The 14,109-nt window shown below is 43.0% G+C and overlaps 1 long non-coding RNA gene across 2 annotated transcripts; it reads left to right on the forward strand.

Annotated features, from left to right (window-relative positions):
* Positions 1-10,837: 10,837 nt before the first annotated feature.
* On the forward strand, positions 10,838-12,768 carry LOC121574466. 2 transcript variants are annotated; one of them, XR_006002210.1, is made up of 3 exons: positions 10,838-11,020; positions 11,417-11,554; positions 11,651-12,768. It is a non-coding gene; the product is annotated as an uncharacterized LOC121574466 (long non-coding RNA). The 2 variants fall into 2 exon arrangements; XR_006002211.2 differs by lacking the exon at positions 10,838-11,020 and adding an exon at positions 11,238-11,331.
* The last annotated feature ends 1,341 nt before the right edge of the window (positions 12,769-14,109 follow it).

A 14,109-nucleotide genomic window follows, 5' to 3' on the forward strand; every position in this document is an offset into this window, starting at 1 on the left:
CACTGTACACTTAATGTGACTGACAATGATGTCAACCCATATACCGATGACTGGGATGAAAACATGATGCACCTGACACCAACAATCAGATGTTGTACCATAGTGTGTGGACAAGAAGGAGTGGCTGCTCCGGTTATCCTACCTTCCCATTTGAAATCCTGGTACCTACTAGGCGAAGAATCTGCTCCCCATGTTACACTGGCAGTTGGACACGGTTTTGAGGCAAGGAGCCTTGGGCCTATGATCAGAAGAGCATCCAAACTCCAGTGGGAACCCACCCAAACTCCAGGAATAACCAAAGCCACCACTGAGAACATGTGGAGGTTTATGACAGTTGACACAGAGGAACATTGCCTTCCTGAACGTTTGACTCTCCCAAGACACCATGGTAAACCTTACACAGACCACCCCTCCTCACAAGCACTGCTTTCCACCGTTGATGAAGGCATATGGACACACACCCCATTTGATGTTGGACAACTACAGGTGGCACCAGTCACCATCACCTTACTCAACCCTGATCAAATTCCTATCTACCGAACACAGTACCGTCTGAAACCTGAACAGACCATGGGGATCAAACCAACCATAGATGGGTTGTTGGGAGCTCGTGTCATATATCGCACTGTGTCTCCATGGAACACACCAATCTTACCAGTCTTGAAAACAGGAGGCGAAACATACCGGATGGTACAAGACTTCCGAGCAGTGAACGACGTCACTGCACCCATTGACCTACCTGTCCCTGACCCTCACATTACACTGAGTAATCTCTCACCAAAACACCAATACTTCACCGTTGTGGATCTGGCTAATGCCTTCTTCAGCATTCCACTGGATGAGGCTTCACAGCCTCTCTTTGCCTTCACATATGAACATCAACAGTATACGTATTCGGTTCTTCCACAGGGTTACAGGTGTTCTCCCGGAATCTTCAATCATATCTTGAAGACACACCTGGCCGAATTGAAAATCCCTGAAGGAGTGATACTCATCCAATATGTAGACGACCTTTTGCTGGGGGCTCCCACATCTGATCTCTGTCTACAAATGACAAAAACCCTACTTGACTTCTTGGCTGTAAAAGGCTACAAGGTCAAAATGAGCAAAGTCCAGTCCTGTCGCAGAACTGTCCTTTTCCTTGGCAGAGAAATCTCAGGAGAAGGTGCTGGTCTCTCGAAATCCCACCGAGATTCCATACTCCATCATCCACGTCCCATCACAGTGTCAGGCATGTTGTCCTTCCTGGGGTTGACAGGGTACAGCCGTACCCACATCCCTGACTACACATCCAGGACTGAACCACTGAGAGAAATAGTGAGAGAAGCAGGACCAAGAAACTTACACTCCTCACTTACCTGGACACCTGAAGCATCAACAGCATTTGCTCTCCTAAAAACCGATCTCTCGGTGGCAGCAGCTCTGACAGCACCCGACTACAAAAACAAATTTCATCTTGATGTTTCTGAAAAGGAGGGGTTCACTTCTTCCATCCTTTTTCAGAAACAAGAGGGGGAGAGAAGAGTACTGATGTATCATTCCTCTAAGTTGGACCATATTGAAGCAGGTCAGACAACATGTTCCAGGTACGTGGCTGCAGTGGCAAAAGCTATTGAAAAAACCGCCCACCTGGTAATGTGCCACAAATTGGAAATCCATACGCACCATGGGGTTGCAGCATATCTGATGAGCAAGGAATTCACGTTCAGCGCTGAAAGAAAGAACAAAATCCAGAATAAATACACCCAATCACACATTACTTTTGTCAACACCGACAAAAACATGGCAGACGCACTCAATGCAGAAGAAGGGTTGGCACACTCCTGCGAAGAGAGGGCGGCACAGGAACTGAAACTGCGACCAGACTTGGGAAACGAACCCCTTACCAATCCTGATCTATGGTTGTACACCGATGGATGCTGCTATAGAGGAGAAGAAGGGAACATAGCAGCATATGCAGTGGTACAGCAGCTTCCAGACCGGGTCACACGTGACCCTGGAATCAGACATCATCCCACAACCTGCCTCAGCCCAACTAGCCGAGATCATTGGTTTGACTCAAGCCCTGGAAAAGGCTGAAGGAAAGACTGTGAACATCTACACTGACTCAGCATATGCTCATGGAGCAGTCCATACAGATGGACCACAATGGGTCAGACGTAACTTCACCACAACAGGAAACCTTCCGATCAAACACAAGGCACAAATGGAGAGACTGATAAAAGCAGTCTCACTACCTGAGCAGGTGGCCATCATGAAGTGCAAAGGACATCAGCAACTCAAGAACAAAGTCAGCGAGGGAAATGACACAGCTGACAAAGCAGCCAAGAAAGCTGGGGGCTACACTCCAAGACAGATGGTGCTGCAGACTCAACCAGCTAGAACAGAACTCACAGACCAACACATAAAGGAACTACAATTCACAGCGGGCCCGTATGAGCACTCGGTATGGGGACAGAATGGAGCCACCAAAGGACCTGATGAACTTTGGAGATGCCATGACGGCAGGTTGGTGGCCCCAGCTAATCTCTGTCCCGAGCTGATATGTGAGGCTCATGGGCCCACCCATGAAGGGAAACTCAAAACTTTACAGAAGGTTTCCCATATTTGGTGGCACCCACACATTAAGGACATGACAGATTTGTTTTGTGATGAGTGCAGCATTTGTGGCAGCCACAACCCAAAGAAACCTTTCCAAACACCCATGGGTTCATACCCAGTACCTAATGCATGTTTTCAGGACATTAGCATAGATTACACTGACATGGGGGCTGATAATGTAACTAATGGGAAAAGGTACTTATTGGTAATGGTAGATCGATTCTCCAAATGGGTTGAGGCAATACCAACAGCACGTGAGGATGCCAGGTCGGTCATTAAGTGGCTGCAGACTGAACTCATACCAAGGTATGGGGTTCCAAGACAAATCCGATCCGACAACGGGTCCCATTTCAGTAACCAACACCTGAGACAGGTGGAGGAGAGGTTCGGCATTGTGCACAAGTTTGGGTCTGTGTACCGGCCGCAATCTCAGGGCCTCGTGGAACGTGCCAATCAAACTTTGAAGGCTAAGATAGCCAAGGTATGTGCAGGTTCAAAGTTGACGTGGGTTGAAGCTCTGCCCCTGGCGTTGATGGCCATGAGAGCCTCTCCAGGAGCAGGCACCCATCTCTCTCCACATGAGATTATGACTGGTAGGGTCATGCCTGGTCCACCAAGGGAGGGAGGTCATATGCCCGCCCTTGATGTACAACAAATTGTAATGTCTGAATATGTGAGAAAACTAACGGAACTCTCTGCAGCTCTCTCCAAACAGATTCACAAGGTCCAAGAGGGGGAGCTGACGGGAGATCCGGCGCCGCTGAAGGTAAAAGTTGGTGACTGGGTGAGGGTTAAGGTCCACAAGAGAAAGTGGCAAGAACCCAGGTGGACTGGACCGTACGAAGTGAAGGAGGTTACTTCACACTCAGTCCAGGTCAAAGGTAAATTGGGCGCACCTTGGCACCACCTTACACATTGCACACCAGCACCAACTCCTTCCAGAACTTTGACTGAGGTCAGGGCTGACTTGAGCGCCCTAAATTCGGCACCAAATACAGAGGCTCCTAGTCTGTGAGAATGTGGAGGAGACTCTCATTAACAGAGACTGGAGGGCTTCGCCTGGGAGGAGACATAGACCTCCCTGGGAGAGACTGGGTATCTCTGGTCCCTTGTTTGTTATTTTCATTATAGTCACTGGAGTTTCCATGGGAACTTTCACATGGCTAATACAGCAACTAGCACATCCACATACTAATATCACTAGTCCTAATAATATCACATCTCACGCCACCGTCAGAACAAACACCCATACTTTACTAAAACGACATGTTTTTAATAGCGACCAAAACTGTACTACCAACCAAATTAGAAGTACCACCCTATGTATCCCTATAAATACTACCACCACTGTCACCGTCCCTTGGGGAATGTTGGAAAGTACTGGGCAGAATGAAAACAGGAAGTTATGGCAAGTCCAATATCATTGGTACATGACATTGGGGGGTTTGGATAAATGGTCCTGGAAAAACCTAGTCGCCGAGACAGGTCCTGATTGGTCAAGTTATTCAACAGGACGGAACGTCTTATTATGGCGAAAGGGACTTACATTGGCCAAAGAACAAAATGGCCTGAAGTTAATTATCCCACCAGGCCAGAGGGAGGGCTGCCAATATTTCATATTGGCTCCATATATGGACACCGGTCCATATAGTCCAAATAGGGCTCCATTTCATATTTACTATTTTAAATGGAACTTGATTGTTTGTTTTGTATCAACACCCGACCCTTCCACTTCTACAATTAAGGACGATAGAAAAAACATTGTGAAACCCACAGGTAGAGGTAGATGGGGACCAATTACCATGGTTACCACTCCACCTACTTTGGATGATGCAATCTTGACCGCTACAGGTGTCTCCGGCCTTTCTAACAACTGGCTCTTGTTGACTGAGGAAGCGGCAAGGGTGACTCATCAGAGTTGTGTGGTTTGTATGGGGGCACGGCCATTGCTTCGCATTATCCCTGCCGCCATTACGCCAGAATGCTTCCTGTCTGTCATGAAACATGACAACCCTTCCGCCAATTGTACACTATGGGACGTAATTCATCCCTTGGTTACTAAAGTAACTAAGAAACCAATTTTTTCCTATCAGGTGGCTAGAGCTAACTTTACCTGTGTTAATCTCACGAAAGGTCTACCATTGTTGGGTATGGTACCTGTTGGATGGTGTCGGTTTATCTATACGCCTAATGCTGAGTTTAAACCTGTTTCCAGGGCTGATGTCTGGTGGTGGTGTGGAGGCGTTCGTCTGTTTGATGGACTGCCTGGAAATGCCACAGGCACCTGTGCACTAGTCTCTCTTTTGCTACCAATTTCTGTGTATCCAACAGGTGTTCAGGAGCTGGTGACCCATGTGTCTGACTTAATTCCTACCAGGACCAGGCGCGCTGTGGGCCCTACTCATGGGGACCCAACCTACATTGATGCAATTGGGGTCCCTAGGGGGGTACCAGATGAGTATAAATTGATTGACCAAGTAGCCGCAGGTTTTGAATCTTCATTTTGCTGGTGGTGCACGATTAATAAAAATGTTGACAGAATCAATTATGTCCATTTTAATGTTCAAAAATTAGGCAATTGGACACAACAAGGTTTTGAGGCGGTGCATGGCCAGTTGGCTGCGACCTCTCTCATGGCTTTCCAAAATCGTATTGCTGTCGACATGCTCCTGGCTGAAAAAGGAGGCGTATGTGCTATGTTTGGTGAACAATGTTGTACCTTTATTCCCAACAATACAGCCACAGATGGCAGCTTGACTGTCGCCCTGGAAGGGTTACGAACTCTTAATGGCAAAATGAAGAGCCACTCAGGGGTGGATACTTCAATGTGGGACTCTTGGATGGATGCGTTTGGTAAATATAAAACGCTTGTTTCTTCTATACTTGTATCCATCTCTGTTTTTGCTGCAATTCTAGTGCTTTGTGGATGCTGTTGCATTCCATGCATACGGACGCTGACAACCAGGATTATAACCACCGCTATTGATCCGCATCCTGCAGATAACGGTCAGATGTTTCCTTTGCTTGCTATTGACGATGCTGACCAAGGATATCTGGATGATGAATAGCATTTAAGCTTTTTGTCACGTCTCTTGTGAGACGTGAAGAGGGGGAATGTAAAACTTTATCTTCTGATAAAGTTTTCCCTATTTTGCCAATTGCAGCATTTAAGCTTTTGTCACGTCTCTTGTGAGACGTGAAGAGGGGGAATGTAAAACTTTATCTTCTGATAAAGTTTTCCCTATTTTGCCAATTGCAGCATTTAAGCTTTTTGTCACGTCTCTTGTGAGACGTGAAGAGGGGGAATGTAAAACTTTATCTTCTGATAAAGTTTTCCCTATTTTGCCAATTGCACTAATAAGCTTGTGTCACGTCTCTTGTGAGACGTGAAGAGGGGGAATGTAAAACTTTATCTTCTGATAAAGTTTTCCCTATTTTGCCAATTGCACTATTAAGCTTGTGTCACGTCTCTTGTGAGACGTGAAGAGGGGGAATTAAAACTTTATCTTCTGATAAAGTTTTCCCTATTTTGCCAAATTGCAGCATTTAAGCTTTATGTCACGTCTCTTGTGAGACGTGAAGAGGGGGAATCAAAACTTTATCTTCTGATAAAGTTTTCCCTATTTTGCCAATTACACTGTTAGCTTGTGTCACGTCTTAAGTTTTCCTTCTTTACTGTTACTTGGTCACGTCTCTGGGGAGACGTGAAGAGAGGGATTTGTCGTAGTAAATATATAATGTTATAGCTTGGTCTGACTAAAATCTTGTGCATGACCCATCTTGTGTTGGGCCTTTGTATTCAATACAATGCACAAAAGACTTCTATCTTGTCAGCCTTATCAGCAGGTGGCTAAGGACAACACCACGCCATAGGTCTCTCAGTTCTTCCAACTCACGAGTTCTTGCTCTGAGGACACACACACACACCCCCCACACACACACACACATACACACACACACACACACACACACACACATACACACACACACACACACACACATACACACACACACACACACACACACATACACACACACACACACACACACACACATCATCATTGTTAAACACACACACGCACACACACACACACACACATCATCATTGTTAAACACACACACGCACACACACACACAAAAATCCCCTTCTCTTAGGCTGAACATCTGAAGACAGAGAACCCGACTCAGAGCCAATGCAACAGTGACACTAGCCTGGAGGTGACCTCGCCCAACTCATCAGGACCAATCAGAAGATCAGAACTACTAGAATCAACCTACTTCATTTTATTGTATAAAATGTCAGCACACAATGTTTAGGGGCTCTCTCTCAGATATCTCCCTACGAGATTGACGAACGGGTCCGTGCACGCTATTTACAGATATCTTTACCTCTGAATAAACTGCCTTATATTATACAATTATCCACCTTGTCCGAAAGTCTCTACTTGGTCTCCGTTCTCCAGTAAACTTGTGATCATCAACACTAGCATTACTGTACTGGTTTTCAATGGTTTCCGACCGTGGCATCTTTAGTCGGACTTGTGAAGTTGAGGAGGATGGATGCAAGTTATGTTAGCTAGCTAACGATAGAGTTTACCTTAAATTTGATATAGCCAAGTTAGTCTAGCTAGCTATGTTTCTAACATTTCTTTATTTCTGTACTTAGCTCAATTTAGAGGTCAAGGCCAATGGACAGCTTTGTAAATGATATGCTGAATGAGTGGAACTAGGCATCTTTGATTCCAAAGTTTAAGGGTAAGTAAATCTGAGAAATCCCTTTTTGAGTGATGGGGACAGAGCTTTGGGGAAAGAGAACTCATTTTCATTGACCCTGTGTAAAACAGCATCTATAGCTGTTTTCGAATACTCATACTAACATACTACATACTTAATGAGTATATACTATTAGTTCATTTTAGTCTACTGTAAATGAACGGTATCCTTTCAGTTGAGCGTACTAGCACTTTGCCTGTCTACCGGAAGTTGATGCTGTTGATATGCAACTTCTTGCTAGCTTGTTAGCATAGCTAACAAATGACTAACTAGACATCTTACGACTTCATTAACAATGTCCATTGAGAACACACAACGACTATACCACTTAGCTAAGAAGGACGTAAATAATCAAGTCAATAAACGTTGGATAGTTAGTTAGATGGCATATATACTGGCAAGTTTGATGTATTAGTAGCCAACTAACGTTAGTTAGTTAGCTAGCTAACATACCGGTACATACAAGCAACTGCTTTAATGATATGCTATGCGGTTCGTAAGGATAGCGTAGCTAACAAATTGTCAGCCAACATAACGTGTAACTTATTTGTGAAGTCATTACTTTATTATATTACTCAACATTTGTCATTATTAGTTAAAGCAATGCATTTGTATCCGCTCTCGTCGGACTTCGGCTGCATATTTTCCACCATTTTCTTCAAATCTGAAAATGTTGTGAAGCCACGCCCATTTTCTGAAGAATTGCATTAAAACCACAGAAATAGTTTCCACTGCTTGTATAATTCGTATTTTGGCGAATGTAGTACAACATCCGGGAACTTTTGCATACTAACAATATTCATACTATGACCAATAAGCATACTACATACTCAATTTACGTCACAAATAGTACTGTTAGTATGAGTATTCGAACACAGTTTATGTCTTCCACATTGTCATGGATAACCAACAGTAGCTACAACCTTAATGGAAACTTGAAAGACTTTACTTCACCAGAGCCTCTTAGAACCATGCAGCCCCTTTGGGACTAGATACATTACATTACATGCACAGCTAACATAGATAGTCTGGTCTTCCTTTTACCATACTTGCTCTGTTCATCTGTTCATTTGGACAGATATTTTTCCTCAGTGACCAACCTGACACAAAACACACATCACAGGCTGGGAGCAGCTCATGGGCACTTAGGGGTAAAGTTCCTTGCTCAAGGGCACAACAGCAGTAGGTAGTACACATAGATATTGTAGCTGGTAACCCTCTGGCTGCCGGTTATCGGCTTGCCTTTCTAACCTCGAAGCTATTGCCCAGGGCCAGCTCTAGCCTTTTTGGGGCCGTAAGCGAGATTTGGTTGCCCCCACCTCGCGAGCAAAACATTTTAGTGGCCCCCCCTCTTGACAGCGGAGAGTGAAATATGTTTTACAGCCAATTTCCTGCAATTCTACCCATTTTGCCATGACTTATGCCATGATATCTGAGTGAGAGTGACTAACAAAATCAATTTGGGCCTCCTGGAGGTCAGGGCCCCTGTGCACGTGCCCTGCGTGACCGGTTGGTATTCGGCCATGATTACTACAAGTTTAGATAGCTGGCTAGACTAATTTACCAATAAAAAAATGGTTAGATGACATGGTTAATTGAGTGACTGACATAAAAAGAGAACTGCTGATGGGCAATTCCAGCGTTATGGATGTGACATTTGCACATAATATGAGAAACAAAATGTCTCACAGAATTGACTTATCAGGCATGAATGAAAATGTTAATGTGTATATTTATAGAACCCTATAGGGGAAGTGTAGACACAAAATTACAAAATTCTAAGTAATACCACTTTGAAGTAACGGAACAACAAAACTTATGGATGTGACGGAATTGGACAGGCATTTTTGGGAGAATGGACACATCTGAAAAAGTCTGAATCTTAAAGTCTAAAGATACAATTTTAATAGACCCTTTGAAATTAAGGCTTGGCTACACACAAAAACAACAATGATGAAAATCAAAAAATTCTCATATATACTTTGGAGAGGAAAATGGACCGTTATGGATGTGACATTGACCGTTATGGATGTGACGATGTGCAAAATACGTGTTTATATATTAAAGACTTCTTCACCAAACTTCATCATAATACTTTTGTTGTCATCTGAAAATGCAGTGTACCTCAAAAGAACCAAGAAATCACCAGTATCTTGAATAGTTATTGCATAGGCTATCAAAGTGCACTCCCGTCTTAACCAACCATAAATGCACAAATGTGCTAAGAAATGCATTTTTTAACTCTTTATTTGAAAACTCTATTTTCATTGCAAATTAGAGTGCTGAATACCTCAACAATTATAGAAATATTTGCACTTTTATAATAACACTAGAGGAAAATGTTGTTATGGATGTGACATTCTGCGTTATGGATGTGACAAGATCCCAAAAGACAGACAGCAAATGACACTGCACTCCATTTCAAATGTACAACGTTTTAGTAATATCATTCTAGATCATTAATGACTGTTTTATTTCAAATATAAAATGTTTTTTTGTCTTGCTTATTCACCCTTTGAATGGCACACATACACAATCCACGTCTCAAGGCTTAAAAATACTTATTTAACCTGTCTCCTCCCCTTCATCTACACTGCTTTGAAGTGGATTTAATAAGTGACATCAATAAGGGATCATGGCTTTCACCTGGATTCACCTGGTCAGTGTATGTCATGGAAAGAGCAGGTGTTCTTAATGTTTTGTAGACTCAGTGTATACCTCTAACCCTAGAATCAGGGATTGATACACACAAATCAGTATTCTATCTTCACTAGACTGTAGAATTCTGTACTAGCACTCAATGAACAAAAATTTATTTTATATTGTTTCATTAACCTTCTGACTTGGTCAGAAACACAGGGGGACAGATGCGAGTACCAAAACAAGTTCTGTGAGCCATTGCCAAAAGCTATGAAATCTGGTTCTCTGAAAAGCCTTATTTTGGGACTTTGTATCCTACTTTGTAGTAACAAGAACATTCAATTAGGCAAATATAAATGCCAAATGTAGTCTTTACTTCAAAATACACACATTCAAGGTAAATATGAAAGTAGTTTAATTAAGAAATTAGCTATTTAGTTTGTTCATGCTCAGGTTGACCTTACTATGGAATTGCTCTGATGCACAACCACATGTTGAACTTGCACCTTGTGTATGCTACTATTCTAACTCAACAATAAGTTGAGACCCGACTGAGTTCCTGGGGCCCTAAGTGATCGCTTATGCCTGGAGCAGGCCCTACTACTGCCACCCCTATTCATTTAGCTCTTTCCTCACTCCCTTGCCTTTGTTCAACCATTTGACCTGGCTTATCAACCCTTCCCTCGTGAAATGTAATTTAGAAACACTGACACACCAAGCGACACACCAAGCTTGAGCAGTAGCCGGGTCTTGCCAGCTACATGTTGAAAGATTTGTGTATTTTGAAAACTGATTGTTAAAAAGGAATTTTAACTCATTGTGCTCACAACAGTCAAACGTGAGAGGGCAGCCTAGATGTGCCTAGTGGCTGAAGAACAACATCTGGCCGGCAAACCAAGTTGCAGAGTACATGAAGGAGACCGCGATCCAGAGGGCTCAGTGGACCAGACAGAATGGGGTCGAGATAGTCAGAGAGTATCCGCGTCTGCTGGATACTCTAAGCATGGTGGGTTAAATTTTTTACAAAAACGTTAGACTTGAATTTGATTCTGTTTGCTCTGATTTAACTAGCCTGGCTGACGTGACTCACAGCGCAGGGAGAGCTGTGACCACACTGGTCTGGAAAGGAGGCTGTTTGTTAACGCAATATTCACTCATAAATTGTGCGATGGGGTTTAATTGGTTTTAAAAAATAAACAAGCTGTGCTTGTGGGTGTTTGAGTGAGAAAGACAGAGGAGCGCCAACCAGTAAAAGCACAGCCCCCTTAATTATCGACGCATTGTGCCGACAACATCAAAGAGCCATTCCAGACTGAGGTCAGGAGGACTTTGAGAGTTAGGCGTTAGCCAGACTAACGATGAACTGCAATGGAAAAGGAATTGTTTGTCTGCTTTACTACAGATTGCACAGGACTTCTCCATTTTGAACCCGGACTGCTCGGGGAAACTCACTGAGAACTGGATCGTGGTCTTCAAGGACAAAAAACTTTGCTTCGCCAGCTGAGAGAACCAGGCCCAATATTTTTTCTTTGAAGTGCAGGTATAGTTTGAAATGACCCTGCTGGTGGTGCCTCAGATGCGCATTCATTTTTAGCCTGAAACAATGAAGTTATTCACTAAACATTCTTCTCTCCAGATACACAAGGTGATATCGCTTTAAGACTTCTGCCAGAGGTCCTCCCAACACAAGTCTACAAGATTGGCAGGAAGACATTCCGACCCAGCTTTGAAGAGACCAGAAAGTCCTTCATTGACTTGTAGCCTGTAAATTTAAATAATGGATAGGCATAGGGAGATTGATGGGGAAATTAGATTATAGCATTTGTAAACCTTGAATGAAAGGAACAGCATTCCAAAATATGTTATGCATAACTGCACACTCCAAGACATTGGTGTGTAACAGCCCCAAATTAATGGAAGATGTAGACATCAAACAGGGATTGGGTGTTTTATATTGATGTAAATGGCTATATAGTATCAAAAATAAATGGTGTGTGATTGCATTGTCAGTGTGCCTCCATGCTTTGCACAAGTAAAATCAAATGATTTCTATCTAACAGCATGGTTGAGTACCTACGCCAGGCGGAGGTGACCAGACCCTACCCATTTGTGTTGACTCTTGGGGACTGCTCACAGTTCTTTACAGTCATTAGTGGACAGGCATTGGAGCAAGGTGCATTGCTTGGGGCACTGGATGTGTGCTTCAAGTCCTATTATGTGTTTGATATCAACTTTTCCAGACTGTGCCCCAGCATGGGAATTCCTACAGACCACGGTGTATCAGCTGCTAGGAACAGAATACCCTGCAGTAAGACTGTTGCGAGCATGTCTTTTTTTCGACTGAACAATAGTGGATAAGTATCTACTCTTGTATGTAGTGTGAGAAGTGACAGGAGGCAGTGTTTTGTTCCTGTGAATTAATAGATCAATGGATGGATGAGCCATTAGTGGCTCTCTGATTCAGAGGTGTTGGATTAAATGCGGAAGACACATTTCGACAATACTCTTAAGGCACTATTTATAGCTCTGTTAAATTGACTTTTAGTTTGTTTTAATGCATTTGTGCCAACTTTTTGCCACCTGTACGGTATGTGCTTGTTTGCCTTTAGTTCAACTACTGTTGCACATAAATCTTTAAATATTTCTATGCTTTTTATATATAATGAAATGTTTTGTTCAAGCTGGGCTGAAGCGCGTTCTGGTACACTTTCATTCTATCACAACAATTTATTTTCAATTAAAATGTTACATTTTGGGGATTGTGAAAAGTGCTTTATGAATGAAATAGTCATTAGTAGAGTGACCTTCAAATGTAATATTTTACAATGTTTTGACTCGACCAAAATATAGACCATTATTGTATGGCAAAACAGCATATGTGTGTGTGTGTGCTGTCGCCTAAGATAGCTGAAGTGTGTCAGTGAATGTGAATATCTATTGATTAGCTCTGGCACTGTCTGATAGACAGATCTGTGTTAATACCACTTAAGACAGACAGTGTCACACACACACTTTGTTTTTCTACAATTGCAATCTGAGTGTGCACATAAAGTTCAGCTGAGGCTTTAGTCTGATGTTTGGTTCATGAAATATAAAACATTTGAATAATCTGTCCTATCTTATGAAATAACACATACTTAGACAATAGGGTTTTGTTTCAATTTGCTATTTTAAAAAAATGTATGTATTGTACATTGTGGACAATTCTCTGATGTTTACATTTACATTTTAGTCATTTAGCAGACGCTCTTATCCAGAGCGACTTACAGTTAGTGAATACATATTTTTTTTATTTTTCATACTGGCCCCCCATGGAAATCGAACCCACAACCCTGGCGTTGCAAACTGCTCTATCAACTGAGCTACATCCCTGCCGGCCATTCCCTCCCCTACCCTGGACGACGCTGGGCCAATTGTGCGCCGCCCATGAGTCTCCCGGTCGCGGCCGGCTGCGACAGAGCCTGGATTCGAACCAGGATCTCTAGGTGCCTTAGACCACTGCGCCACTCAGGAGATGTTCTGAAATGCAATACAAATTAATTATTTTACATTCAACATTGTATCTTGATTGTGTGTGTAGGAAAGGGAGGGGGTGTGATGGTAGAGAAGGAAAAAATATATAAGCATATATAAGCAACATTTAAATTAGGATGACACTGAAAATAACCCAAGGATTACATAAAAAATTACCCAGCTGCTGGGTCAATCCCCCAACCCAATGTGCTGGGTTTATGTCAGTAATATAGTCTAATTTACCCAGCAGCTGGTTCTAGCGCTCAACGCAAATCAAATCAAATGTTATTTGCCACATGCGCCGAATACAACAGGTGTAGACATTACAGTGAAATGCTTACTTACAAGCCCTTAACCAACAATGCATTGTTTAAAGATTTTTTTAAAAGCAAATAACTAAAGAGCAGCAGTAAAATAAAATAACAGTAGGTAGGCTATATACAGGGGGGTACCGGTGCTGTAACGATCCCGGCAGTCTGAGTCGGGTCCTGTCGGTGGACTAGTTTTTATGTTCGGGATCTCCAGTTTCCCGAGGGTTCTGGAACGCTCCGGGGAGCTCTCTTGATTTCCGCACCTGCATCC

Source organism: Coregonus clupeaformis, chromosome 9 (assembly GCF_020615455.1).
Source record: "Coregonus clupeaformis isolate EN_2021a chromosome 9, ASM2061545v1, whole genome shotgun sequence".
Lineage (NCBI taxonomy): Eukaryota > Metazoa > Chordata > Actinopteri > Salmoniformes > Salmonidae > Coregonus > Coregonus clupeaformis.